The sequence below is a fragment of the Balaenoptera borealis genome (assembly GCF_965194805.1).
Source record: "Balaenoptera borealis genome assembly, chromosome: 19".
NCBI classification, from domain to species: domain Eukaryota; kingdom Metazoa; phylum Chordata; class Mammalia; order Artiodactyla; family Balaenopteridae; genus Balaenoptera; species Balaenoptera borealis.
This window is the reverse complement of record NC_138878.1, coordinates 33413387-33438611: the sequence shown is the minus strand read 5'-3', so window position 1 is coordinate 33438611 and position 25225 is coordinate 33413387. Positions and strand designations below refer to the sequence as shown.

The 25225-nt window shown below is 53.1% G+C and overlaps 1 protein-coding gene across 2 annotated transcripts in view; it reads right to left on the bottom strand.

Moving 5' to 3' along the window:
• Positions 1 to 25225, bottom strand: part of ZNF423 (zinc finger protein 423) — a 321385-nt gene that overhangs the window by 167247 nt on the left and 128913 nt on the right. The window lies entirely within an intron of this gene.

Here is a 25225-nt window from a genome sequence, read left to right as displayed (position 1 = left end):
GTAGACAACCTCAAGCTAATAGCTCACATCATGTCCAACAGATGTTGAGTATTGCTGTGTTCCCTTGAAAATTTAAAATATATCACAGAGCTCTGACAGATTAGCTGTGCCTTGGCGCACAGTTTGGGGAGACCAATTTATTGAATGAACGGATGGATGAATAAATGAATGAGGTGCATTATGAGAATCTGATATGAGACACAAAATTCAATCCTCACTCCACACAAATGTTCACAGATGCCTGTGAATACTGGTTCAAGAACACCACCCTGGCTGCTTCAGAGCCCACTGGGTCTCCCTCTGGGTCTCAGTCTTCTCAGCAGTATTCAGGTAAGGAGCCATCAGTATACAGGTCAGGAGCCATCAGTATGCAGGTCTGGAGCCATCTTCCATTTGTAAAAGCACAACCTTTAAGCCAGACAAGTGCCAGTGTCGATCAAGGTCAGTGGGGAGAGACAGGGAGAAATAATTTCCTAAGAAATGTTCATGTCCCTCAGCTCCAAGGAACCCCAGAGCTGGGACAACAGGCCTATCCAGTGAGAAGACCAAAAGGCTTCCCAGATTTTGAGAGTCAGAGGTTCAGGCCTCAGGTGAGCGAAGCAGAAAAACCACGTGGGGGACTTGGTACAAGTAGGAAGGGAGGCGAATAACGAAGGGCGGGTTTGGGGGAAACGACCAAACACAAAAGGCCTCCTTTGTCTTGAGCAGATGCAGCAGCTGCGCTAGCTTGGGGAAAATGAAATCCACCAGCATTCAGACTAAGCCGTTCCCAAGTTTAAGTGGAAAAGAGACATGGCTTCTCTTTCGGCACCTTCTTTCCCCCTGGGCAGCAAAGCTTTTGTGCTTTTGAGGGTGGAGAGAGGGAAGGAAAAACTCGTGTGTATTAACACTGTCAAGTTCACGTCAGCGACAGACATCATAAAGCAAACGGGGCAGATTTACAAACCTTGGTGTTGGAAGGACGGACGGGGAGATTGAATGGCAGGGTGCGTGCAGCAAAGCAGAGGCTAATGAGACCTCAGACCAGATCCTTTCACCGCAAATGTCAGGGACTTCAAAGTGACGGCTCCCCGGTCCAGTGTGTAGTGAGAGGAGCCCGTGGGCACGCCCAACCCCATGGCCTCTGCCACCACCTGCAAGTGCCTGCCTGCGGTTCCTGAAGGTTGTGAGGGTTTTGAGCTGGGCCTTCTGGCCTCCACACATTGTCAGAATTCTTTCTGTACCTGACACAGCGCCCCCTCGGCACCCCCTCCATCTCTGCCCATGGCTCTCTCCTCCTTTCCTCCCCAGCCCCCTCCATTCCCCTCCAGTTTCTCAAGGTGGGGGACCACCTTGTCCCCCACCTCCACTTCCTCTTCCCTTGTCGGCTTGCTTTCATCCCTTGCTTTCCTCTTCACCCTCAGAGGGTCTGTCCCACCTCCCTGCCTGCTCCCCCCTACCTATTCCCTTATCCTGCCCCTCCTTCTCTCCATCCCCCTTTCCCACCCCACTCCCCGGGCCCCTCTCTCCACCAAGGAGAAAGGAGCCAGGGAACGGACGGGGCTGCTGGGGGTCGCTGCGAGCTCACGGGGCTGGCCGAGCACATCCGATCCCACCTGCTCAGGGGAGAAGGCTGGGCCGGTGCACAGAAGGCCCAGCCACAGGGAACAGCCTAGGGCTGCCAGAGCCTCCCAGGCCATACGTGCTCAGCCAGGGTCTGGAGCAACAGCGAGGCCAGAGAATCCCCCTCCCCTCCCTCTGTAGCAACTCCCCCGGCCTGGAATCCCAGGAGGGGCATTGCATCTGGCCAGAACAGAATTTCTGACAGATGGGATGTCGCCGAGCATGGCAGGAGGGCCTGAGAGATGGGAGGAGAGGAGAGAGCCAGGCTTATGGGGGTGCTGAGGTGGCGGAAGCCGTAGGGGTCGGTCATGGACAGCACGAACTCTGAGAAAGGGTGGCCAGGTTCAAATCCCAACTCCATCACCTCCTGGCTGTGTGGCCTTGGGCAAATTAGAACTTCTCTGGGCCTCAGTCTCCTCATCTGGAAATGGGAATGAGGTCACAATACCCACCCCACAGGGATGTGGTGATGATGAAATGAGATGCTGTTATGTCATAAGCACTCCATAGACAGCAGTTATTATGTTGTAATGACAATCATTACAGCTGCGCCCAGTGTTGGTGGCTCTGAGTAGGTGTCAGGACTTCAGCACAGTGGCCATCTAGGAAACGCCCCCACCCGGGACTCCCATCCCAGGATCCCGACCCCGGCATGTGTCAGGCAAGGGAGGGTCAGGGCGGAGGACGCACCCAACAGCTTGCCCACCTGCTTCTGACCCTGATAAGGAAGGGGCCCCTCTCCAGGCTACAGAGCTTTAGTGCCCGGAGGACCAGGGAGTCGCCCTGGCCATCCACCTGTATTCTCCAATTATAATCTTGTGCACAGGAGCAGAGGGGTGCTGCCCGGCGCCTGCCACTAACTTTGCTCTCTGGCTTCTGCCTCAGCAGTACTGACTGAGCTCTCCTGCGTGCCACCACTGGAGTAGTGAGTGGTGGCCTCGGCCGAGGTGGCCCCTCATGGAGCTGACCGTGTCATGCGGGAGACAGACAATGATCAGAAAATTACACCAAATACATGTAAAACCTGTTTCACTTACTGCACACTTATTTTAAAGCTGGGGTGAGAGCTACAAGGAAGAACTTAGCATAAGTAGTATATTCTTATACTTAATACTCATTCTTAACATAAGTACATTCCTTCTTTGGAATCCCAAATCTTGGAATTTCAGAGGTGGGTGAGATCCACCATCACCTTTAGACAGGGAAACTGATGCCCAGGGGACAAAGAGCCAAGTTCACTCACAGCCACCCAGTGGCAACCCAGGGCTAGAACTCAGTTCTCCTGACTCCAGATTCAGAGTTCCTTCCTCTCCGCCACAAAGCACATTGAAAACAGTCCCCTCAGGGATACCAGGGTCCAAAAGGAAACTCGGAAGAAGAAAGGCCTCCTGTGAAATTCCAATGTGCCAGGCATGACGCCAGCACTTTATCCACACCTCATGCTGGATCCTCACATGGTCGTTAGGAGCAGCTGTACGGACCACGGACTCTGGAGGCAGGTCAGACCATGAACTCACTGGGCGAAGGAGCAGAGTATGTTAGGTTCTCGCAGGTTATAATCCTGCAATCCCACATGTGCGTGGATAAGGACCAAGAGAAAGGATGTAAACAGGAAAATAGGGTGTTTTGAAAAAAAATCCTCGTTATCCAAATTCTACTAACTGCTGTCTTTGATTCATCTATTGAGTTCTCAGGTTGTCAAACTATAATAACATGGCCAGATACAGCAGGGATAATTAGATTCTCAAATTGCCGTGGGGAAAATCAAGGGGACATTTATAAACTATCATGAGGAAGTTCATGCCATTAATTAGCCCAAAGGTTGGATGGTGAGAGAATAGGGCAGGGATGAAAAGACCCCAGGCTACGAGCCAGAAAGCCATCTTACATAGTGGTACATATGCCTCCCCACTGCCAGCTCAGACCTGGTCGCATTTCTCTTGGAAAGCCTGCTTTCAGGATGAGGATGAAGAAAGGGGAAGCTGAGTCCCCCAAGGTGACATCAGGCTCCTCGACCCCAAGCAGCAGATCTAGGGGAGCCGCCCTGGACCGACAGCAGAAATCCAGTTCCTGAGGAGTATAGAGCCCACCTGGGAGCCCTGTCTTCCCAGGAGAACCCCCTACACAGAAGTCCTCCCCAACCTGAACCACTTCTAGGCCCCTCCATCCAGGCTAAGCAGGAAGCACTCCCCCCACCCCGCCACAACCCAGCTGCAAGCGGGAGCTGCCGAAGACAGGGGGTCATAAATGAACAGGCCCTGTCAGGCGGGGGTGTCTGAGGGCTGGCCGCCAGGCTCTGCACACACCAGGCAAAGCAGATTTGTGTGCAGCCTGGATGGCAGGTGGAGATATACAGCCCTCCCGCGTCAGCCCGGAAAGGCAGAGGCACACGCGCCATGCACACAGCTGCCGGCCATCCAGAGGATTTACAACGGAACAACGATGCTGGACAGGCTACCTCCGTCTGGGCATCAGGCAGCCCAGCCAGGTACGCAAGCCCAAGGGCTGGCAGGGGGTCTCCCTCCAGAAGGTAGAGAAGGAGGAGCCCAGGGAAAATCTTCAAGGATCGGGCAGCAACCAATCCCAACATGTATTAACTGCTCTGCGGCCTCATGGAGCGGGTCCCCTCGCCATAGGCTAGGTGTGTGACAGGGCTGGGTGGGCCCAGCTGGGGCTGGTGCAGGGGGGACCCCCTGTCCTCATGCAGGGTGGGGTGTTGGGGGCCGAGCGGCAGCCAGGCTGGGGCTCCTCGAGCTCGAGCCCCACTGTCCTCACCAGATTTGCCCAGGCCCCTACGCGGCCCAGGGCTGTCAGAACAGGGGAAGGATTTCTCCACCCAATTCATTCTTCCTCCAGGCCTCCCCGCTTCGGGGAAGACCTCTCTGCTCACCGTGATACTCAAGCCAGAAACCCGTGGGTCATCCTGGCACCACACTCCCTTGCCGCCAATACTGAATCCATCTCCTAGTCCTGTCAATTCTGCCATCCAGAACGAACAGCTCGCCAACACGCCCTCTGCTCTCCACCCCGACTGCCTGCGCCATCCCCTCGGCTTCCCTGCCCAGCCCACACCCACCCTCCTCAGAGCAGCTGCGTGCAATTCAAAGAGCGAATCTGACGATGCCGAGACCCCCCCAGAGCTCCATCTTGGCCCACGAGGCCCTGTAGGGCCTGGTCCCCACAGGGCACCCCCTTGCTCACCAGGCTCCCAAGACTGCCTGCTGACAGTCCCCCAATTTGCCAAATAGCCTCCTGCCTTGGGGTCTCTGAACACTCTCTGGACTACCACCCCCCATTATTTCTATTCATCATTCCACCTTCATTTTCTTTTTCTTTTTTTTAATTAATTTTTATTGGAGTATAGTTGTTTTACATCATTTTCAACATCAGTTATTGGGAAAAGCCTTTGCTTCTCTCGCACGCCTTACACTCTTCCTTCCGGACATATATCCTCTAATGATATATGTAGTTACGTGGGGATTTGTCAGTTGTCCTTCTCCCCATGACCCACTGTATGCCCAGCACCCGGCACAGAGCCTGGCACACGGTAGGCACTCAATAAATATCTAGTGAAGCATCCAGTGCGTGAAAATCCTGGTACTGGAGCCTGGGGTAGATGGGCAGGAAGGTCAGCCTCAGACCTTCCCAGGAATGAACCATTAGCACTGCCCAAAGGACGAGGCAGTTCTCACAGGGACCTGTCCCCGGGGTGGCAGGATGGGTCCATGCCCTCATGAACACCAAGCATTCAGTGGAGGTGACAGGTGGCCTCAGACATCATGTGCAGAACCCTTCCAGCCCAGCAGAACTCGTTGCCAGGAAGGCCTTTGCGTCCACCTAGGAGGTGGTCACTTTCGGGTCACGGGCCTTCCCAGTCTGCCCCAGGCAGGGGCTGCAGAGCAGGGCCCTCTGGACTCTCCTGCTACCCCCCGCCTTGTTCTGGCAGCCGAGGGACCCCCTCACTCCCTCCACACGCGGGGCTTTCCCAGCTCCCAACCATCGCCAGCACTGTCCTCTGACCAAGAAAGTCTTCTTCCTTCTCATCTCTTCTGAGAGATTGCCCATCAAGACCCGAACTACTGGCTTCTCATGGAAATTTGGAAGCTTGGGCAACAAGCCTCCAGCAAGGCAGCTGACGACAGGAACTGGGGAGCGGCTGTTCCCCTTAGCAGGCACGTGATCTCCATCACCCAGCCCCACCCCGCCCCTCACCTGCCTGACCCCTAGCATCTCCTGAGCTTGTGGTTCCTGCAGCAGCCACGCACAGCCCCATCACAGACCTGGACCACAGGCTTCTCATCACCAAGGCCTCGTCTTCTCACCTCTGTCCGTCCCACAGGGCCCTCTGCTGGGAGGTCCTCCAAGTTTGCTCAGGAGATGAGGAGCAGGAAAGAATGTGCAAACGGATCAGACTCTGACACCCGCCCCTCTGCCTCCCACCTCCCGTCATCTGGCCAGACGTCTCCATTTTATCTCGGCTACCTGAGTTACCAGCTCATATACCTCCTGCTGTGGCCTGTCCCTTATAGTTTATTAACATCCACTAATAAACAGTGCGCAGGCCTCCCACGATGCCGCCAAGAAAAGCCCGGCTCTGCGCGCTGAGCCTTCCCTGTCCTGCTTGCTCTCGGCACATCTTTGGCCATAAGGGAACAATTAGGAAAAACTCCCTTCAGGTTATATTTAGAAAGGGGTGGAGGGGAAAGGCTTCCTCTAGTAATTTTCATTCAGTTGCACATGACTGCCTGTCCCCACCTACCCCCAGGCCAGCACCACGGGGCAGACAACCGCCTCTCCCCGAACATGGGTTAAAATCAAGCCCAGCCTCTGCCAGGCCCTGATTATGCCCGCGTTTAAAAATAAGATGTGAAAGATGCATTATGTAAGACCTGTAACACTCTCTTGCCCACCTCCGACTCTGGAATCAAAGATCATCGTTTCTGCCATCAAAAAAGAATGAAAGAAAGGCAGGAACAATGAAAATAGCCGCCCAACATGAGCCAGATCAAAGACATGGGCACAGAAAATGAGGAGCCAGGGGGGCCTTTAATTACTGCCTGCATCCTCCGAGTCATGTGGCGAGAGGGGAGAAGAAAAGTTTTGAAGGCCACCAGGTTCCATCCTGCTGCGGCTCCTGTTTCCACCGCCAGCACCAGTTCCCGACAAACTCACGCCTTTCATTTTCCTCCCTTTTTTCCCTCCTTTTTCTCTGCCCCCCACATGCCAGACAGGACTCCCAGACTCCCCAGTGCTCGCCGTCCACCAGCAGCGAGACCTCAAAGGGGCTCCTCGGAGACCCCGAGGAGGGGACGCAGCGACCCCCCAGCCTCGGAAGGCTGGAGGCCGGGTGGGCTCAGCCCCCAGCAGCAGAGGGGCTCAGGGAGGGACCCCGGGACCCACCATGGGAGCCGTTGCCACAGACCACACCGACTTTTTTTTTTTTTTTTTTTTTGCAAGTCTCCCTGGTTGAGAGGAGAAAAAAACCTCTTCAAATTCACATTGGGCAGGGCTCCGTGGGGCAGCAGATCAAACCTGAGGACCGGCTGTTTGAGCTCAGCGGCAGAAAAAAGGATTGCCCAGGGACTGAGCTTAAGTAGAAGCTGGATTAAACTTCAAACGCAAACTCCCCCTTTTTCTACACAGCAGACAGTCATGGCTAATATTGCAATATGGACTCAGAAAATGCATTACAAATAACTTACTCTGGACCCGGACTCGGGCCTTCTGTATCAAGGGGAGGAGCCAGGGAGATAATTGCAACAGAAAAGACACATGGGAGCCCGCCCTCTTGCTTGGTGGAGGGAAGTCCGTCAGTTTGGGGGCCCAGGAGGCGGACAGCGGGTCTCCATTCCAAAGACACCTTGCTGGCCAGCCAGGCGGCTCCCCCGGAGGCTGAATGAGGCTTGGGTCTTCCCCAGGTATGAGAATCCAGGTATATTTCATAGATGAAGAAATGCCAGGACAGGGTAGCAAAAGCACTGACACTCTTATAGCATGTACTCAAACAATGGGGTGTAATTGTGTTCTTCACGTGATAAATGAGTGACTCACTGAAATAGAAAAAAACTTACAAATTCACAGGTGATGTGGATGGGAGCAGAAGGCAAGTTTAAGTTGTAGGATTTTCTTCTTTCAACACCTTCGGGGTAGCCCTGTGGCTCCTGGGGGGTCGGGAGCCTGGCGACGGCTGGGCTCCAGACACCAGGATGAGCCCGTGCTGGGCTGGGACAGGCCAGCCCTAACCGGGCTCCTGCAGCCAGCACCCCGAGGGACCTCCTGGCTGCGAAAGCAGGCACAAAGATGAGGACCTGGAGGCCTGGGTGCAGGAGGAGGGGCATTTGTTCCCGTTCGTGGGTGGTGGCTCAGGACACGGGTCTCAGATGGTATTGTATAATAAAGAATTTGGGCAAGGATATGCTGCTTTCCTAGAGAATTTTCCTAGAGTATTTTCAGAAATTCCCAAAGCCCACCTCCCTAGGATGACTCCTCCCTGTCACCTGCAGGGGTTAGGAGGTGCCCACCGTATCAGTGAGATGGAGAAGACCCGCTACCTCTCCCTTCACTCCAGAATGCCCTGGAAGAGGCCAGTAGCCCCTAAGAGTGGGCAACCTCCATGTGGCACACAGGGCGGTCCCAGAGGCATGTGGCACCACTGCTGACATCTTCACATAACTTTACAAAGGGCAGCAACAGGCTAGGATGTCACCAGAGGAGGTGGCCAGCTAGAGATGGGTCTGTGAGGAGCAGCTGGGAAGGCTGTCCTTCCCCAGACAGAAAAACCAGGGCAGGTCCTCCCTCACAATGGCCACATCTCTGGACCCACAAGGCCCCACAGGCTCCTGGGGCAGTGATCCAGCTCGGCCACAAGTGATCACAGCTCGGCCTCAAGAGCCAAAGGCTTGTGGGTGGCACCTCTCCAGGGTCCTCCCAGGCACCGCAGCCTGGACTGCTTCGTGCGGGTCCACCCACCGCCCACCAGGGAAAGCTCCCTCCTCTACACACCCTACCCCACCCGCTCTGATCCCTTTGGGGTGTCCTGTTCCAGGCCAAAGGAAACAGGACCACCATTCACTGACTGCAGCCCCAGTGTGCCAGGCGGTGTGCTGGCCCTTCACACACACAACCCCTCTGAATCCCCCATCACCATGCAAGTGAGGCTTCAATGGCCCCATTTCACAGAGGGGTAAACTAAGGCTCACAAATAGGTTATGTGCTAAAGATCACAGACTTTGGGCAGAGAAAGAATTTGAACACAAGACTGTCAAGATCTAAATCATCTGCTTTTGTTTCCATGGTGTAATGTCATCTCCCAAAGATTCTTCAGAGCTCCCACCCCATCACTATTAGAGGGGTGGGATAGGGAGGGTGGGAGGGAAACACAAGAGGGAGGGGATATGGGGATATATGTTTATGTACAGCTGATTCACTCTGTTATACAGCAGAAACTAACACACCACTGTAAAGCAATTACACTCCAATGAAGATGTTAAAAATAATAATAATGATGATGATGATGATGATAATAAATACCTCTCGTGAAAAGGGGCAGCCCAGAGAGGTTCTGGAGGAGGCAGCAATGAGGTAGTGTTGGGTTAAGCAAATGATTTATTCATGCCCCAAACAGAACTCCTGGCAGCGCCAGTCAGAAGCCGTGCCCCTCCCCAGCCCAGGCACATGGAGAGCAGCACGAAGCAGCTTTCCCAGTGAGAACGGGGCTCGGAGGAGAGGGAGGTGGGGACTGAAACAAGGAGGCCCAAAGAATGGGCCTCTCTGCCTCCCTGCCAGAGCACAAGGACGTGTCAGCCACCAACTCGCAAAGGAGGAAAATGGAAAATCAGGGAAGCTTCCTCCCCATGCTCCCCACAGCCCAAGACTGAATTGTGTGCCAGGCCCAGGCCCGGAGAAGGCCCAGCAGAACTACATCCAGCTGTGGCCTGGGAGAGCAGCCCAGGTCCACCCTCCCCAGCGCTGCCCGGCTGGAGACGGCAGGCTGCAGGGGACGCCAGAGAGGGGCCGGGAGGGCTTCGGGCAAACTTAATGAACTCCTGCCGGCCAGTTCCTGTCTTGCCAGACGCAGCCCCTGGGGAGTGTGTGGAGACAGGAGGGGCCCCCTCCCCCGAAGCCAAAGGCTCCAGCCTGAGGCACAGGTATCTGATCAGGGCCATTGATCACTTCCTTCTCGGAAGCAGACCCACCGCTGTTGACTCTGGGGCTCTGGTCACCAGGAGGGGGTCTGCAGTGGCTGTTCCTTACTGGGGAAGGATTTGGCAAGATCAGGACAGGGATGTCCCTCAGAAAGGAGTGAACATAGCCCGTAAAGATATCCTCCGGGTTAATCCATGTACGTATTAAGAGTATGTACTACAAAGATAAACTCTAGCCAGGGCCCTGGCCCTCTCGGCAATTTCTGGTCTCTGAAATTTCCAACTTGTACAAAGAAAATCAGCCACCTTCTGGGTCTCTCCCAGCTGGGAAGACGCTTGAGTGTGTGCAAACATTTCCTCCGTGGGAAAGTACAACTCGGTGGCCAAGAACTTAGGATCTGTGGTCAGACAGGCATGGTTTTCCACCAGGCCCTGCCACATCTTGGCTGGGTGAGCTTGAGCCAGCTACTGAACATCTCTGGGCCTCAGTTTCTTGACAGGTAAAAATAAAGGATCCCCGAAGTACATATCTAAGAGAAACGCTGAGGGTATTAAAAGATGGGACATCTGAGAAGAGGTCGGCAGCGTGGCTGGCACAAGGTAAGTGTGGATAAGGGGCCTTGGGATGATTATCGGCTCAAAGACAGGCACAGACTAATTGCTTCTTTTCTCCTGATGCTAAGGAACCAGGCCCTGCTGCCCCACTGCCCCATTTCTTACGCAGAGCACTTCACGCGTGAGTAGCCCCACCCATGAGCTGGAAGGGAGAAAATGAGAGGTTTTCTCCTTCCCCATCCTCTCCTCCTTTGGAATCCCGGCAGGCACCCCTGGAGCACAGAGCTACGGGAAGCGATCCAGCAAGACCACAGCCAGGCCCAAGACTCACAAGGAAGCAAGACTCCCCAGTGGGCTAGGGAACAGGATCCACTGGACCCGGTGGTGCCCGCCAAGAACCAACACCTGGACGCCCCCTCCTCCAGCCAGAGCGGAGAAGACCTGAAGCCACCCCATCCATCTTGCTGGCAGCAAGCACAGAAGCTAAGGGGACCAGGCACACAGTGGGGAAGGCTCCAGAAAGGGACAAGGAGGGGGCTGAGCAAGGCTAAACTCCTAGGATATACAACCCCTGACAGGTGGGTGGGTGCCCACGCGCTGGCAACGTGCCAGATAAAAGGCGACTTTCTGATTTTTAGCACATTTTCACATCTATCCTCTTTATGCACTCTCTCCGCAGAAGATATTATTGTCCATGCTGCTTAGATGGGAAACGAAGAATTATTAAAGATACCTCAGCCCTGTGCCCATAGCCTAGCACTGTGCCTGGCACATAGTACGTGCCTAATAAACATTTCTTGAATAAATGAGCAAAAAATAATCATAGAATCCCTCTGCGAGTTCCCTTATGGAACAGAGACTATGATTTATTTACTTCTTATCTGAGTGCAAGGGAGTTAATGAATAAGACAGCAAATGAATGAAAACAGTAATAGCTAACATTTATTTAAGTGCTTACTGTGTGCCAAGCCAAGCATTGTTCTGAGTGCTTTATATGGGTTAACTCATTTGATTCTCATAACAACCTTATGAGGCATGTGTACTATTGTTGGTTCCATTTTACAGATGAGGAAACGAGGCCCGGAGAAGTAAGTAACTTGCCCAACATCACACAGTAAGTAAGAAGCAGAACTGGGGTTAGAACCCAGGCAGCTGGGCTCCAGAGCCTGTGCAATGCATGAAAGAAGTTCAAAGGATGCTTACTGATGACTGAAGTGGGGTGATCCAGGCTTTTTAGCCTGTCCAGCACCCGTGCCCACCTTCTGTAAGAACAGCCCTGTCTTCCTTGAGTAAACACCCCTGCTATGTGATTCAGGTACCCCAGGCCTGGCCAAATAGCACTGCATCCCCCAGACACAGAGACTGGTTTGTGGATGGGCACATGACCAATCTGGGCCAATCAGAGTGAACCCTGAGACTTTCTTACACGGCAGCAAAGAGATGTTCTACCTCAGCAAGGAGGACATGAGGAGGATGTGAGCTCCGCAGGAAGGGGGATTAACTTCCCCCTCTCAGGAAGAACCTGGCTGAGAATGAAGCCAACAAGAGGAAAGCAGAGATGAAAATACATGAGAAGTGAACTCCTAAGGCTCCAGCCATGCCTGAAGGTTTATCCCGAAGCCAGTTTGAGATGTGCCTCCATTTCTTGTGACGAATGCCATGGTTCAGTTCAATGTCCCCATTTTGTAAATGAGGGCTCAGAACAAGTTGGTGGCTTGGTCAAGTTCACACAGTGAGTTAGTATGAAGGCCAAGGCTACAGTCAACTCTCACGGGCACCCCTCTGCCAGTGTCCACTGCACTGTTCCTCCAGCTCTGTCTAACACGGGAATCCCACCCTGTTCATTTCTGTGGACTCCTATTATGAGCATAGGGAATAAGGAGGCTTAATATTTGAAGGAGGGAGGGAATGGAGAAGGGAGAAGGGGAGGTGACTGAACTCCTGAGGTCCAGCACTCCTCTTATCTGTCTCGGCATCACCACGTGCCTGGCAGAGACTGTGTTCCATTGAGTGGAACAGTGAGTGCCCGTCACAAAGGACAAGTCTTCATTCTGCCAAATGGCTACGGAAAGTGTCCCACTAAAGCTGACTGAGAGGAGCATTTTCAATAGGATTTGACTGTAAAACTCCCAACTGCACATAGGATTTTCTACCTGCAGCCACTTCTCAGAGCACTTTTTTGCCCACATGGTGAAGACAACCAATCTCTGCTCTTCCACCGATGGGATGGCAGACTGTGCTGCCCAGGCACTGAGATACCTTTGGCATGCCTTTTCTTTCTGTCTCTTTATACCCCGTGGGTTCCCAAGGGTTAAATGCCCTACACCTTCCTCTCCCACAAAGGGCACTCCACACATAGGACCCACGATGGCCTCTGAAGGAAGGGAAGGCCTCCCCCCGGGCCTCATCCTTCCGGGAAGGACTCTGATGCTTTCTGGCCAGGGCAGGTACCTGGGCCACAGCGAGGGTAAAGGGAACGAGGCAGCCAATTTTTGGCTACTCCTAAGAGCTACCTGGGGTAGTGTTAGGAGGGCCTCGGGAAACCCTTGTGAGTATCTCCAAGATACAAAATATGGTCCAGTATCGAGTGAAGAAGTGAGTCTCCGCAATTAAGCAAAAGCTGGCAAAATACACCCAGCACCTGCCCGCAGCCCCACACCTGCTGAAGACAGGAGAGTGTGGCCCTCAGAGGCACCTCTGGCTCCCATACCCATACGCCACTCACCCGTGGCTCGTACCCCGGCCCTTCCCCTCCCTGGACCCCTTCCCCAACTCTACACCAGGCAGGTCAGACTAATCATCCCTCAGCAACCCTACAGAGTTTTCTTCTGTTTGGTCATGAAGCAAAAAGAGCACTGGCTCTGGAGTCGGGATGATCTGGACTAGAATCCAGGCCAGAGAACTTTAACAAGAGCATCAGCTCTTGTTTACTGTGTGCTTACTGTGCACGCTCCAGACCCTCGATGCAGATTTCAGTGCATCCTCCCAACACTCCTGTGAGGTAGGGATTATTATTAGCCCCATTTTACAGATGAGGAAACTGAGGCATGGAGATGTTCAGTAAATTAATAAGAGTCACAAAGTTTGCAAGTGGTGGAGCTGTGTGATCTCTGGCAGGCTTGCTTTATTTATTATATTTGATATATACAGTAAATAATAAATACATATTTGTTTTTAATAAATAAATATAATAAATATAATAATAAATATTATATTTATTATTTATTTATCCTCTTAGAGTCTCAGTGGACTCATCTGTAAAATGGGACCGAATGCCCAACTCTCAGTGTCACTGTGAGAATTTAAAGGAAGCAAGAAAAGAGCCAAGTGTTGTACCCCAGAAACTGCTCTTTCCCTCCCTTTCTCCCACTTGAAAGACACAGGTGCTCATACCTGCTCACATTCCCACCTCACCAGGTAGGTAGAAAAGTCAACAGGCAGTGGGGGGAGACCATGCTCTGAATTCAGTAACATATGTCCTCATGCAAGGGATATTATTATCATTATTATTATTACTGACTTGAAAGGCATTGATTTAAATAATTGGGCCACATTGAGTTCTGGCTCCAAACAAAGACAGTGAAACAAGGCTGCCAGAGAAAGACCCCATACCAAGGGCTCCCCAAGGCGCCAGATTCCAAAACCTGACTCCACTGGCCACATCCTCAAGGTGTTTTTCCACCTCCGGTGGCGGCAGCTTTGGGAGCAGGAGGCCCAGGCCCGCCCGGCCAGGCTGGCCTCTCCCCTCTGCCCCTTTGAAGTGCCCAGCATGGGGTGAGCTGGAAGGAAACCCTGGGCCGCCGAGGCTGTCTGTGGCGGCACCTACCCACCCCCACCAGGCCCCCTCCCCCTCATTGTGCAGCCTGACTGGGCCTTTGTTGCCGGAGCCCAGGCAGGGGACGGCCAGGGACCTGGCCTCATTATGTGCCTGACCTCAGGCAAGCCCCCTCCCCCCCAGGGTGGAAGGTTAACGTGGCTGCCCGCCTTGCAGGCCTGGGCCTCCGGGAGGCCTCCTTCCAGGGACAAAGGACCGGCCCCCTTCCTCCTCTCCAGGCCCCAAAACAGCTGCCGGCCTGTAGAGCCCATTCAGGAGGGGAGCTGAGGGGCCTGGAGGCGTGCTGTCCCAGGCTTTGATGGCTCAGAAGTCACCAGGGGGCCTCCTTTCCAAACCTCCTTCCTTCCACCCTGTGGGGAAGACAAAGCTCAGGGGAGCTGCCCCAGAGCCAATGCAGGAATGCCGTCAGTCAGTCCTGGGGGAGGAGGCTGGCTGCGAGGGGCTGGCCCACACCTTTCTCTGACTGCTTCCACGCAGGGCCAAGGTCAGCCCCTCGCCTAGGCAGGATGGGGTGGACCCCACAAGGGGTGAGAATCAAATCAGAAGCCTCTCAGTCCTGACCCACTGTGCCCCTCTGTCACCTGGCTTCTGGTATAAAATCCACGTCACCTAGCCAGAGATGGGCTCCCAGAAATAGGAAAGGCCAGAAAATGTGTGGGTGGGAGACAAAAGTCCCTCTAACTTACAGTATCACCTTCCAACAGGAGGGTTCCTTTCCTTAATACTAACTAGATACCAAGTACGACCCTGGGGTATAAGCCAAGCACCAGGTAGAATCACCGGCTTCCCTTATAGGATTTCCAGTTATTTGGAGGCCTATGCCTTGCACACCGGACTGACACACCGTTTTACTGTGCACTGATTTTAATTTCAAAAGACTCCAGGGAAAATTTTGGGGGTGTTTTATTTGCTTAAGATCCTGGAGCTAACACGGGGGCTCCCTCGGGCACAGCGGGACTCGCCCAGGAACCAGCAAGCCGGGCCGTGCAGAGGAGTGGGTGCAGTCCAGAGTTGTGCGTTCACGCGTGTCTCTGCAAGCAGGTGTGCTCCAGCGTGCACACAACAAAAGGCCAGCTGAACGCCTCACCTACGGAGCAGGCGGGCAGCATGAACCCGCGGCGACAGCCAGGTTAGCCCATTGTTGAGAAGGGCTGCCTTTCAAGGGACAAAAAAGGTAGAGGGGGGCAGGACGACACATGCGGGAGAGGCAGGCGCATCTGTACGCGGCATAAACTGCTGTCCCATTATCGGCGCCGTCTTCCCCCAGCAGCATCATGCGGGAGGTGTGTGTGTGCGTGTGCATGTGTGCAGAGCCGGGCCCGACTCACATTGTCCTGCCCAGCCAGGAGACGCAGCGCCAGGCACTCTTACAAAGACACTGATTTCCCTCCTTCCCTTCCAGAGCAAGATCAGATGAGCTCCCGGAGTGACACATCCTCAACTTTTCAGTGGGGTTTTCTTTTCCGACTTGTTTGTTTATAATGTATATTTTAAAACCCGGTCTCTAATTGGGTCTGTTCTCGGCGCGCCGCATCTCCCTGGCTCCTACCCTCCCCAAAGCGAGGAGGGCATGGGCTGATTATCTGAGCGAGCAAGCTGCTCACAGGCCATCCTGGGCTCTGCGAATGCCAGGGGGTTAGAAATTGGGGGGGGGGGGCGGAATTAATTGCCAAGGAAACACAAGGCTGTGCTGTGACTTTGATTCCATCAATTACCATTATCTTTCTCCGCGGGTCCGCCAAGCATCCCCCGGAACCGGCCCTGTGTTTAACTTTCTTTGCCAGTCCTGATACCCCGTCAGATTTCTGGCGGTGCCACGCCGCCCGCCTGAGCTCCTTCTGGGCCCTTATCAGCCTCTCCCAGTCAGCCTGGCCCGGCACAGCTGTTCCAGGCCCTCAGCCCCTCACTTTATCTGCTCGCACAGACCTCAGCCTGGCAAGCGGCAGGCCCGGCGCCTGCTCCACATTCCCCAGGAAGCCGGCTGGGAACACAGCCGCCCTGCTCCCAGAATCCTCTGGGAGTTCATTACCAGCCAGGGTACCCCAGCCCGGCAGCCAAGGTGCGGGCCGCGCCGCCCAGCCTCGCCGCCGGCATCATTAAAACTCCAACCTTCTGAAGAGAAGAAAGAACAAAACCACAAATTTAGATTAATAAAGCATTTGTTGATTCTACAGCAATTTAGCAGGCCCCTAAGAAACCCACCAGAGACCCGCGGAGCTCCAGTAATTTTCTGTTATATTATCTTTCTTGTAAAATACTTCCCCAGACAGAGTTCCCAAAGGGGCTCAAATATCACTGTGACTAACCAAAATCAATGTGCACTCACCTATTGACATTTTTACATAGTTTTTGGATTTAGTATCCAGCCGAAAACACAATCAACTCCTCTGCCAAGGAACCGACAGGCACTTAGCTAGTCAGCTATTAGTGTTACAAAGGAAAAAATGCAGGCACCCAGGGGAGCAGGGCCAGGAGGCACTGACGTCAGGGGGTAATTGGGTGTCTGAGAGAAATTGCCAGCGGCTGGCCGGCTCCCCCGGGGCCACACAAAGCTGAGCTGTAACTCTAATAAAGGAGAGGAAATTCTAGAAAAGGGGGCTTTGCTACAAAGGAGCCGGGGCAGACAAAAATAGCCCTTTGGAAATAAATAAATAAACGTGGCCAAAGCATATAGATCTAAAAAATAAAATAAATCACTGCCCAGAGGAGGCTTTCTGGCCTCCCTTCCCTGGACCTCTGTCAGGGGCTCATGGACTCCGCCTCCCCCAACCCTTCCTCTCTGGAACAACACGGATTTTAGTGCTGGAAGGCAGTTTGCCATCTATTTTGGCAAATAGGGTGGGTTTCTAAAGAACCTAAGTTTGCAATACCCTCTTTCCCAAAGGCAGCGTCTTCGATGTTCACTTTGAGGCACACAAGGAGAAGGTATTTCTCTTGGTCTGTCTTGGGTTGTTTTTATGCTCTTGGTGTTGGGTTATCTGGGGGAGGGGATGCTGTTATAATGCCACCTTTATTCAGTGAAAACGTTACAGATTCTTGCCACATGGCCCAGGCCTCCCCCGGAAAAAGTCTGTGTTCTTGGGAAGTGGGTTAAATTTTCTTCCTGTACCGCTCTCCCACCCACCACTATGGCTCTCAACCCTGAGGTCAGGGGCTTTGGAAGCATTTGAGCAGACTTCACTGCCTCCCCAAAATGAGGCCAAAGTCTCTTAGAGGAAGGAGGACAGAAAAATGGTGACTCCCACCCTGCAGCTTGAGAACCAGGCCCCAGGCAGGGATATGGCCTCCCTTGGGAGTCTGCAGCCCTCAGAAGCCCCGGGGAGGGGGCGGGAGAGGATGGTCTAAGGCCCAGAGGCTGCTGGGAAATTCAGGCCTCCTTGGTCAGGCGGGAGAGGGTGGTGGCTTGGGGAAAGAGATGGCAAGAATGGGATTCCCAGGGTCAGATTCTATTTCATCGCTTTGAAAGAAAAATAAAAAATAGGCCCAGGATTTTTTTTTTAAAAAAAAGAAGAAGAAAGAAAAAGAAAAAAGCAGAAGGCACTCCAACCCAAAGCTACTTGGAAATTGGTCTGAACAAAGGTCTTCAGCTAAAAATGTCAAATCAGCGCCACAGGGCTCCTTGCCCTCTAGTCTCCGGGCCCCTGCTGAAACCCATGGGGCCTGCTGGGAGGAGAAAAGGCCCCTCCTGGGGTCTGCCCAGGGCTGTAAGCTCACAGCCCCACCCCATAAAGACACCCCAGGAGCCACCAGAGCTTCCTGGCTGAGGGCTGGGGGCGGCTGGGATACAGGGGGCCCAATTCCTTTCCTCACCACCCACCCAGGGTTAGCACGGAGAAGGAAAATCCAGCTGGAGAAAAAAAAAGGGGGATCCTACAACTAACAGCCCGGGGGAGGGAAGCAGAGCTCAGGAACGCGCCAGCCAGAGCCCTGGCACCAAATCACAAACCTTGAATCAATGATGCAATTGCTTAATTAATCAGCCCGCTCAGGGTGGGTGCAGAGGATCTGTGTGAGTGTCTGACCCAACCAGCTCCTGATGGGCAAACCCCCCTCCTCGGGCCCCCTCTGCTGGACCCACGGGACCACAGATGGTTGAGCACCGTCTGGGAGTCTCACTGAGGGGGGAAAATGTGAGTTCCCGAGTCCCTTGTGTGATCCAGTCACTCTGGCAGAAAGGAGGGAAGAAGGAGGCAGGAAGGGGGAGGAGGGTGGAGAGGGAGGGAGGAAGGAGGGTCTTATCAGCAACTTAGAATTTCTTGGCCTTGGCTGCTGCAAGTTAGCACTCTCAATGTTATTTTCTTATCCCAGTCAATGAGACTGTAATAGAAATAGAGCAAGGGACCTCTTTTCAGCAAGCCAGTGAGTGCCAGATTTAGAAGGGGAAAAAGGCAGCTTAAATTAACCCTAAGGCTTAACATGTTGAAGTCTTGTAACTTTTAAAAAACAGTACCGAAGGTGATGGTAGAGGCTGGAACAAGTCACATGCAGAAACTGGGGTGTGTGTGTGTGTGTGTGTGTGTGTGTGTGTGTGTGTGTATGTGTGTTGGGGGAGAAGAGGGCACCCCTTCTGTCTTTTCAAGACTTCAGCAACAAAATGCAAAAAAGTAGTAGGCAACCTCAATATTGCCTATTCTGATGGCCCCAACTGGGAGCGAGGGTTTGAAACCAGTTCGCATGGGGTTGGACCATCTCCAAGGTTGATTTTCTCATCTTTAATGCACAGAGAGGAGGGGAGGAGAAGGGAGGGGAGGGGAGGGGAAGGGAAGGGAGGGGAGGAGAGCAAGCGGACCCACATCTCAAACCGACCCCAAACGGTTAATGATAATGCGACGGAGTTCGACAGGAGTTTAACAGCTCTGAGGAAGACGGGAGACCCGGGAGGAGGGCATGACAGCAGAGGTGCGTTCAATTACCAAAAAGAAAAATAATTTCTTTTTAACCAATACCCCTCCACACTGGGTGTTTAAAGAGAATATATTCCGGCCCCTAAAATATCAAAGTGCGATTTAAAAATAGAAAGTCATTTCCCCCCTTCCCCGTTGCAGATTTTACTGTAACGTCCTAGAAGGCAGATTAAATGAAGGAAGCTCAAACACACTCAATTTTGTCCTTTAGCAAATTCTTCTCTTTCACTCTTGCATGAAGAAAAAAAATCTCCCCACAGAGTTTTTCTCTTCTTCCTGGTGTGGATCTGGGCCCCTGCAGTGCCCTGTGTAATTTCCAGTTCCTCAGAATTCAGGTATTAATAAAGACCCCATGGGGACTTCCAACAATATAACCCTACATTTTGAGGCATTATGAAAGGAAACCCCCAGGGGTCTGTGGCTCAAATTTCTGAAATGTAGGCATTGTAAAAGGCACCCCAGGGGATGCCCGCAATAGAAATCTGCTGAATTCAAAGCATTTTGGAAGTCCTGGTGGGAGTCATTACTCCCACTGGAAGCTTTTTACAAAACATGTGTTGCTGACATGTTGACAGATTGCTCAGTGAAGTGTTTAGGTGCATGCACAAGGCGGGCCTTTGGAGACGCTCGGTGCTGCCAGCGAGTCTCCCAACGCTGGAACCGGTACCATCCATATTTCATAACAGGGGAGGCCACGGCAGCCGGGGACGGGAGAAGTGTTCTCCGAACCAGCAGCCAGCCTCGCACCCCTCCGCCGAGGAGCCACTTCGAGTGGGCCGGCCCCGTCCTCGCCTCTGGAAGCCAGTCTGTGCAGCACAGCTGTGACGGCCCTTGTCTCCCTGCCAAGGGCTTTACTGAAGGAATCTTGAGGCGACCTCACCGATCACTGCGAGGCGTCGGGCAGACCAAACCGAGGAGGGGGCAGGGCAGGGGTGGGGGTCTGGCGGGACCCGCACCTCCGCCCCCAGCCCTCCAGGAGCGGCTGCGCGGAGGCAGAGCCAGAGGCGGCGGCGGGGAAGGGGGTTTGAACTGGGGCGCGCTGGTCTTGACAGCGTTAAGCTCGGGAAAGTGATCTGTGACTTTAATAAGGCAGAAGGGCTCAGAGGAATTAGCTGCCTAGGTGATGGGGGCCGGAGATGGAAATGTATTCATGGCCTGGTGGGCCAAGGGCCAGGCTGGGGCCCTGGGGAGGTCCGCTCACCCACAGCCTCACGCGCTCCAGGGCTCTCCTCTGCAGAAGAGTTTCTCAGCCACTCGAGGAGTGAGTGCCGAGCAGGCCTGCCTGTGCACGCGCGTGCACGCGCGCGCACACACACACACACACACACACACACACAGTCCATGGCAGGATAATGCTCCATATGCCCGTGTTCATAAAATTTTAAAGGTAAAAACAGATGTAATTTGATAAATGTGTACACATGTTGATAGGAACACACACGCCAACACACATGCACGCACATTCCAAAAGGCTGGGCCTTTTCCTCCCGCCATGGCTCTGCTTTTGCCTTCAGGACCTCCCCACACGCACACCAGGATGAGAGGCGGCCTGCTTCAGCACGCCATGGCCATGGCCGCTGGAACACACAAAGAATTCTCCTCTAGAAATTTCGGAGCTTTTTTAAAAAATGTATTCTCTTTGAACCTGAACCATACTATCTATTACGTTGTCAGCTTGGGGTTTTCCTTTATTGAATTTTTTTTAAAGCACGTTAAGGAATAAAAATCATTTCTGGTCTGGCACAACAGCATTTAGAATCAGGGGTGAGGAGGGTCACGGGGAGCGGTGTCCACGTATCCAGCCCAGCCCTGCTTCCTCCCGGGACTTCACCTGCAAGCTGGAAACTGACCCTCCAAGTTGGCTTGTAGGTCCCACAAACACCTTCTCACCCTGGTGGCCCTTCTTGTCTTTTTTCCTCTTTTCCAAAGTAAATTGCATTTCAATGGACAAATGGCTTTTCCAAGAGAAGGGTGCAACATTCCATTCTCTCAAGCACCTTCACAGACTTCTGGGGACAAAGGCTCCAGAGAGGTGCCTGGCAGGGGAGCCTCAGCCCCAGGTGTCAGCCCTGGGGGAGCCCAGCGGGGGGGCTGGATAAGGCTCTGCTGACTTAGCTCAGTCCTTCCCACCAGCAGCCCCGGTGAGAAATCCTAAAGCTTCTGGAGCAGGTTGGCTCCAAAGCTGCCTGAACCCGATGGGCCAGCAGGGTTGCACACCTACCAGCTCCTATGTGCCTGGCCCTGGGCTCACTGCATCACACAGGACATAACGGATAATCAGGAACCACGTGTTGAGTGAAGAAGTGAGTGAAGAAATGGATGGACGATAAGCCCAGGCCGTGGATGAGGCTATCAGGGTCGACCCCATAGGTACACTCCTTTTGTTCAGTCCCAAGGCAGGAAGAACAAGGTTCCCCTTCATAGCTGACTTCGGGGAACCCTCTTCCTCAAAGAGGAGACTTGGTCCTGGAGGCTGATTTATAGACGTGACCTAACCCAGGCCCCAAGGATCCACAGTCCGGAGGGCTGCCTCTGTCCCGGCACCGGGCTACAATGTGCCAAGAGGGGGACCACCTGAGTGGAGGAGTGGCCTGAAGAACTGAGAAGCGGGGAGAGGAATCTTTGCTAGAAGCCCCTTCCAGGACCTCAGCCTTCTGGACATCACATCTCCATGTAAAGCTCCCACTAAGCATGCCAGGTCTGTAACTCCAGATCCCTCCAGGAGTTCCCCACCCCCCGCACCACCCCTGAATCCCCCAGTCCTGACCCTCGATGATAGGAATCTATATTTGCGTCTGACTACAGTGACCAGCTTGTCCCAGTTTGGGACTTTCCCAATCTTAGCACTGAAAATCCTACATGCCAGGAAGCCCCTCAAGTCCCTGGCAAACCAGGACGGTTGGTCACCCTATACTCACACCCCCTAAACTGTGGTCTCCATGAGGGTAGAGCCTGATATGTGATAGGTGTGCAATAAACAATTGTTTAATCCCTGCATGAATAAATCAAGGCTTTTGTTCCTGGGTTCCAATAGGCCTGAGGGAGTATGAAGGTTTGTGCCTTATCACAGGGCAAAACTCCTCAGAGCACACGCACCAGGCACCAAAGGCAGCAGCACGCCTTGGCTGCACTGGGGGCCTTCAAACATGGCTGCCGGAGCTGGGAGCCAGCTTGCAGGGACCTCCACCCCACCTTGGAGTCCCTCTTGCTCACTACCTGCAGCAGTCCCTTGACCACCTAGAACCTTCCAGCTCCCTCCTGGCCTGCAAGCCACTTATGGGTGGGCACCAACGCGACTGACCTCTAGGTGGCCTTCCTACCCATCCTCTCCCACCCAACCTCTCTAGCCTCTTTGCTGCCTGAACCTTCGGACTTGACTTTTAAAGGTCAAACAATAGCTGACTGGGCTGTGGAGTCTCCTTTCTGGGAGAGGGTGGGAGGGTATTTGGAGGAGAAGAAGAAAATGGCCTCAAATACAGGCTTAGCTCTGGTTATGTCAGGAGAGAGATGAGAATGCAGGATACATTCATTCAAGGAACACTTCCTATGAGCCCTCCAATCAAAGTCAGGCCCTGGGAGAACAAAGATGGAAAGTCAAGGTCCCTGCCCTCCCAAGGCGGATGTGCGGGATGGGTGCGTCCAGCTTAGCTACAGGGGACTGTAACACACACCTGGGTACAACCACGCAGCGGAACACTATCAAGCCAATTCAGGGACGCTTTAGGATGACATTTAGCAGTATGATAAACTGTTTACAATCTGTAGGTAAGTGAGTGCGGCGGAGGGTGGGAAGCAGACTGCAGAACAAGAATCAAGAAGGATGAATGCCAAAATGATTGCGCTGGATTTCTGGATTATGGCTGGATTTTATTTTCTTCTTTTGGCTTGCCTTTATTTAATAGATCTTCTACAACAAATCTGTCTAACAAGCATGAAATAAGAAAAATGTATTTTGAAAACAAGGGAGTAGGCCAAGTGCTCCTGGGAGCCCCAGAGGAGGAGCCAGACCGCATCTGCTCAGAGGTCAGGGAAGGCTTCCGGGGAGGCCGGAAGGACAGGTCTGGCTTTGCCAAGGAAGCAAAGTGGGGGGTGGCATTCCAGGCAGAGAATGGCCTGGGCGAGGACACAACAGGCTTCAAGGACAACGGCAAGGTGGAGCATGGAGAGACAGGCTAGAAAACAGGAACAGACCCTGACCACAAACGGCCACTCAAGTAAAGAGGTGAATTTTAGTCTCATGGGCGTTGGAGGCTGGCGTCTCTCAGAGCTCTGACCCATCACCAAGCCCCGTCAAACATGAGGCTACAGTTTGCCTTTGAAGAACTGGTTTCCATCAAATAAGATGGGCAGGGCTGCAGTCCCAAATGAGGCGGAGCCTTCAAGTTCTCACCTCCAAGCCGGTCACTGCCACAGTGTCTGGCCAAGCAGACATTGGAACCAGTCTCGTCCCTTCCAACAGGCACTGAGCCTCCCGTCCCACGTTCTAAAGGGGCTCCTTGTCTCAGCTGCCCCGATGTTCCTGACAGAGCAGGTGTGATGGGACCCAGAGCCCCACCTCCTGGAGACGGGCTTCCAGCTGCCAGAGGGACAGCTGCCACTGAACACAGAGTCCAGGTATCGAAGGAAATAAAAAATACAAGAGCAAGATGGAAGAAAAACAGGTCAGTCCGGGGAGATTTACAGTGACTTAGAAATCTAAACATCCCCCGAAGGTCTCTGGACTTCATCTGGCTTCTGAGGGCCAGGTCTGCCTGACCCAGAAGGGAAGCGGGAGTCCCGACATGCAGAGAGAGTGGGGTTACGGCCTGGGCACCAACAAGGCAACGGTACCTTCAGCCTCACAGCCCAGGTGGCCCAGGCCACATGACTGCCAGCCCCAAAAGGAAAACTCATCATCAAAACCCAGACTGACCCACAGATGAGTCCGTTTTCCACACAGCAGCCTCAGTGATCTATTATAAGCAAATATCTGATCATGCCACCCCTTGGTTCATCCCTTCAAACGGCTTCTCACAAGTCTTAGGATAAAATCCCCACTCCTTCCCATGCCATCCAAGGCCCTGTGCGATCTGGCCTCAAAAGACCTCTCAGCCTGATCCCATGCCCTCACCTCACCATTCGCCGGGTACCTACCACCCTGGCCTCCTTGCTGGTCTTCCAACGTGCTGTATCACCTCTGCTTCCCCAGGGCCTTTGCATATGCTTTTCTCTCTGTTTGGAGCACTCTTCTCTGTAAGCCTTCACCCACTTATCGCTTACTCATCCCAGATCCAGGGCCAAGACTTTTAGAGGCCCTACATATGGAAAAGTGTAGGCTCCACATTCACATAATTCAAACTCAAAAGGGAAAAAAAAACACTAAACTATAAAGTGTAAAGAAAGCTTGAAAAAAAATTTTTTTATCGATTCATTTATTTATTTGTGCATCTTCTAATGCTTTTTAAAAAATATCCCAAATCAAATTCTTGCAGAAAAACTTTTTTCTCATGTGGGAGTGGCCCTGCCCTACTGATACCTTAAGGACTTACTTGGATGAAATACAGTTCAGATCTCAGCCGCAACGTCACTGCCTCCCGGAAGCCCTCCCTGACATCCCACTGCTGCCAGCACCACCACGCAGACAAGATGCAGAGGCCCCTCTCAGCTGTTTCACAGCACCACCCTAGAAGCACTTGCCACAGCTGTGATTTTCCCATTGGCTATACGATTCTCACAACGCTGCCCCCCAGCACACCATCAGCTCCATCAAGGGAGTAACACCCACCCTGCTCAGCAGTGTGCCCCTGCCTTAGCACAGTGCCCAGAACACAGCAGGTGCTCAAGAAATAGCTGTTGAAGGAATAAATAGACTAATAACTGCATGAATGAATCAGGGATGATGGTTCACATTATGAACCCAATTGTCAAAACCAAAAGGAGCCATCAAGGAGCTCCTGGGATGAGCCGATTCCCTTCAGGAATCCATTTAGTTCTTCCAGCAACCATTTACAAGATGCCTACTATGTGCCAGGCCCTGAGGACATAAAGATAAACAAGACAGGACTTATCTTCCAGCAACTCAGCCCAGAAAAAACAGACACATCAAAAACCCAAATGCTCGCTATTTGCAGCAACATATCATACTAAGTGAAGTCAGTCAGACAGAGAAAGACAAATATCATGTGATATCACTTATATGGGGAATC